Raw genomic sequence first — 4,946 nt, forward strand, 5'->3', positions numbered from 1 at the left:
GATTTTCGCTTCCCCGGGCCCCAACGGCTTATCTTCACCATGGACATCCAGTCCCTGTACACCTCCATCCCTCATCACGAAGGACTCAAAGCCCTCCGCTTCTTCCTTTCCTGCCATACCAACCAGTACCCTTCCACTGACATCTTCCTTCGACTGATTGAACTGGTCCTCACCCTGAACAACTTCTCTTTCCAATCCTCCCACTTCCTCCAAACCAAAGGAGTAGCCATGGGCACCTGCATGGGCCCCAGCTATGCCTGCCTCTTCGTAGGATATGTGGAACAGTCCATCTTCTGCAGCTACACTGGCACCACCCCCCACCTTTTCCTCCGCTACATCGATGACTGTATCGGCGCTGCCTCGTGCTCCCACGAGGAGGTTGAACAGTTCATCCACTTTACCAACACCTTCCACCCCGACCTCAACTTCACCTGGACCGTCTCAGACTCCTCCCTCCCCTTCCTAGACCTTTCCATTTCTATCTCGGGTGACCGAATCAACACGGACATTTACTATAAACCGACTGACTCCCACAGCTACTTAGACTACACCTCCTCCCACCCTGCCCCCTGTAAAAACGCCATCCCATATTCCCAATTCCTTCGTCTCCGCCACATCTGCTCCCAGGAAGACCAGTTCCAATACCGTACAACGCAGATGGCCTCCTTCTTCAAAGACCGCAATTTCCCCCCAGACGTGGTCGACGATGCCCTCCACCGCATCTCCTCCACTTCCCGCTTCTCCGCCCTTGAGCCCCGCCCCTCCAACCGTCACCAGGACAGAACCCCACTGGTCCTCACCTACCACCCCACCAACCTCCATATACAGTGTATATCATCCGCCGTCATTTCCGCCACCTCCAAACGGACCCCACCACCAAGGATATATTTCCCTCCCCTCCCCTATAAGCGTTCCGAAAAGACCACTCCCTCCGTGACTCCCTCGTCAGGTCCACACCCCCCACCAACCCAACCTCCACTCCCGGCACCTTCCCCTGCAACCGCAAGAAATGTAAAACTTGCGCCCACGCCTCCCCCCTTACTTCCCTCCAAGGCCCCAAGGGATATTTCCATATCCACCACAAATTCACCTGCACCTCCACACACATCATCTATTGCATCCGCTGCACCCGATGTGGCCTCCTCTATATTGGGGAGACAGGCCGCCTACTTGCGGAACGTTTCAGAGAACACCTCTGGAACACCCGGACCAACCAACCCAACCACCCCGTGGCTCAACACTTCAACTCCCCCTCCCACTCCACCAAGGACATGCAGGTCCTTGGACTCCTCCATCGCCAGGCCATAGCAACACGACGGTTGGAGGAAGAGCGCCTCATCTTCCGCCTAGGAACCCTCCAACCACAAGGGATGAACTCAGATTTCTCCAGTTTCCTCATCTCTCCTCCCCCCACCTTGTCTCAGTCAAATCCCTCGAACTCAGCACCGCCTTCCTAACCTGCAATCTTCTTCCTGGCCTCTCCGCCCCCACCCCACTCCGGCCTATCACCCTCACCTTGACCTCCTTCCACCTAGCACATTTCCAACACCCCTCCCCCAAGTCCTTCCTCCCTACCTTTTATCTTAGCCTGCTGGACACACTTTCCTCATTCCTGAAGAAGGGCTTATGCCCGAAACGTTGATTCTCCTGTTCCTTGGATGCTGCCTGACCTGCTGCGCTTTTCCAGCAACACATTTTCAGCTCAATTACTAACACATACTGGGTTAAAAATCATTATTCTAAAAATAATAACAACTTATTTATTAAACTGCTTCTTAAAAATATGACAAAAGTCACATGCCACTGCTATAAGCTCCAAATTTTAAAATAAATCTTATATATATCATACACATTACATCACAATATGGTTGTATGAATGCAATATACCTCCTACACAAGGAAGAAAGAAAATGCTGTATTTATTTCAACTTTTTCAAGTGTCACAAAACACTTTACAGGCAAGGAAGTATAAGTGTAGGTACTAATGTGGTGTAAGAAATACAGTATAAAAGCCGAAAGAACTGCGAATGGTATAAATCAGGAATAAAAACAGAAATTGTTGGAAAACCTCAGCAGGTCTGACAGCATCTGTGGAGAGAAATTAGAGTTAAATTTTCGGGTTCCGGTGACCCTTGCTCAGAAGTGAGACTGAGTTCTGAGGAATAACTACCAGACCTGAGATGTTAACTCTGATTTCTCTGCACAGATGCTGCCAGACCTGCTGAGCTTTCCCAGCAACTTCTGTTTTTGTTTAAGAAATGCAGTAGTTTATTTGTCCACAGGCAATTCACACAAATTGCATCGAGGTAATGACTGGATCATCGCTTTGATGTTGATTGAGGGATAGACATTGCTTCAGATTTTGAATTTCTCAGCCCTTCTCGTCAATACTGCCATCTTTTCCACCCACCTGAGAAGGTAGAGAGATTCAATGCCTCAATTCCACCACCAGCTATTCTGCATATAAATTTTGTGCAGCACTCTTTTGATATTGAGTTATGAACATTATTGCTTGTACCGCACATTCAGAGGGAGATTTACTTTCAGGTTGCATAGAAATGTTTCGATTGAACTTCACCACTTAACTCACTCCCTCTAGTGGGAAGTAAAATTAATGCTCTTTGCTGTCAAATTAAACTGGAAGAAAAAAACATAATGGTTGATTAGTACAAATCAAATGATGTGAAGCAATATAGTTCAGCTGGCCACCTTTGCCCGATAGGATGTGAGCCAGTATGTTGTCAGCTGTGGCCTTTAATGCTTCACTTGAATTTGTATCCTGGGTTTTTTTTGTGTGGAATATGCAAGAGTTATGGATGACTGAGAATAATTAGAAAAACTTGTTTTCAGTAAATTCTTTCAAAGGCCAGATTGTGATGACCTAACGGAACAAGAAAAGAATGCACAATTTGTTTGATATTCTATGAAACAGTATACTGTAAAATGTTGTTCTTCAAATAGAAACATTAATGAAGGTAAAAATAAAATCAGTTAAACCATTCAGAGGCACGAAAGATTTAGCAGCTGAGAGCTGGTTAGGAGTCAAGTGATAATGGATTTTATTTAATAGTATTTGTCCATCTTTACTTTGTGAGGAGAGTTTGTAAAACCTGCTTAATGAATTCATAGACTCACTACCATGAGGAAACAGGCCATTCATCTGAAGGTCATCCCACCAGACTGATCCCCCTACTTGTCCCTGTAACCATGCATTTCCTATGGCCAATCCACCTAACCTGCACATCCTTAGTTTGTGGGAAGAAATCCATGAATTCATTCCTGAAGAAGGGCTTATGCCCGAAACGTCGATTCTCCTGCTCCTTGGATGCTGCCTGACCTACTGCGCTTTTCCAGCAACACATTTTCAGCTCAGGGAAGAATCCATGTAGACACAGGGAGAAGGTGCAAACTCCACACAGAGTCACCCAAGAGAGGAATTGAACTCCAGTGCCTGGGGACATAAGACAGCATGCTAACCACTGAGCCACTGAGCTTCTTGAATTCAAGAAGAAATTATAGCAATTCACATTCAAACATGCAAAAGACCCGAATGGCATTTTTTCCTCCTCACCTTGACACTGTGATTGCAATAATATGAGTAATACTGTGTGAACAGCAGAGTAGAAGATTGCAAAGACTTCATCTTTTGTCTTTGATTTTTTGATTTGTGACTGAAAGTGGACAAGGGCTGTTTTTAAAACCAAGGACTGGTGAAGGAATTGCTGCACTTTTGAAGACAATGTACAAGTTCTCGTTGTGAGTTGTGTTTACGCTGTTGCTTTATCAGCAGTGAGGGAGGTGAGATACAATGACACAATATATGGTGAGAATGGCAAGAAGTAACCACTTGGTTCGTACAAATATGACCAGCTGCGGATGCTCGGAGCTATCATCCTAACAACAGCTCTCTGGTTACTGTGCATGTGAACAACATTTGGGTTGGCAACAGGTTGTAAGAAGCCTCTAGACTGCTGGACGAGCAAGTGCTGTTTCTCTTTCTCCCAGCTGAAAAAGTTGCTGAGGTTTGAACAAAATGGTTATTTTCTTCCACCAGTTTCTCCAAGCTGTTACTTTGAACAATTAACAAAGAAATTGAGTATTTACTGTACCAATTGCCCTGTACCTACTGCAAAGAAATGGCAGAACCTGTCCAAAAGGGAATAATCATATCACCATCCCTATGGATTGATGCTATCAACTCACTTTTTTAACCTCTCACCACAATTCCATTTTATATTTGTATCTGTGTGTAAGAGTTTAAAAGAAAGTTAGAGTTTCAACTCAGTGAGTCATGTGTTCATTGTTCACAGTTTTAGAATATTTAGAATATATTTATTTGTAATAAACAATAGTTCATATCAAGTACAGGAACCAGATCAGTGTTTTATGTTCATTTGATTCCATCAGACAGGTAAATTGGGACTTGATGGACTTGAATGAAATCATTAACTTCTATGGTGACCCTGGGAGTAATGGAGAATCAATGCATTTTTCCAAATAGGTTATAAGAAGACAAGAAATTGTCTCTGACCTTGCCGTCCAACATAGCCTAGGAAAACCATAAAAAAAGGGATAGAAAGGCCAGGCAATCCAACACACTGTCAAGTAAGTCCATGCCTGAGGTACAGAAGTGTTATAATGTCACCGTGACACATTAATTCAACCTTCCCCAACCCCCACATCGACTCACACACAAGCTCTACAGCAATCAGTGCAAGGTGACAGGGATGAGATTGTGAGATCTGAAGGTTCCTCACTTTGGACCAGCACTCAGGAGGTTGACACAATCACATCACTCTTGAACTAAGAACAAGGAAAGCATTTTGGCAGCTTTCTTCATATCTGAGCAGCCTTCTTTAAGATCCAGTCTGCCCATCCTACATGGGGAATGGCCCAGATAAAGTGCCCTAAAAACAGTCTGTTCTGTCACCTTCCTACCTGGAAAA

The 4,946-nt window shown here is 44.7% G+C and overlaps 1 pseudogene; it reads left to right on the forward strand.

Moving 5' to 3' along the window:
* The first annotated feature begins 228 nt into the window (after window positions 1–228).
* LOC148149369 (uncharacterized) lies at window positions 229–1,457 on the forward strand (annotated as a pseudogene).
* Window positions 1,458–4,946: the final 3,489 nt, after the last annotated feature.

This window comes from Chiloscyllium plagiosum, unplaced genomic scaffold (genome assembly GCF_037043375.1).
Source record: "Chiloscyllium plagiosum isolate Xiang-an unplaced genomic scaffold, Cpla_swu_hap1 HiC_scaffold_8, whole genome shotgun sequence".
Taxonomy (NCBI): domain Eukaryota; kingdom Metazoa; phylum Chordata; class Chondrichthyes; order Orectolobiformes; family Hemiscylliidae; genus Chiloscyllium; species Chiloscyllium plagiosum.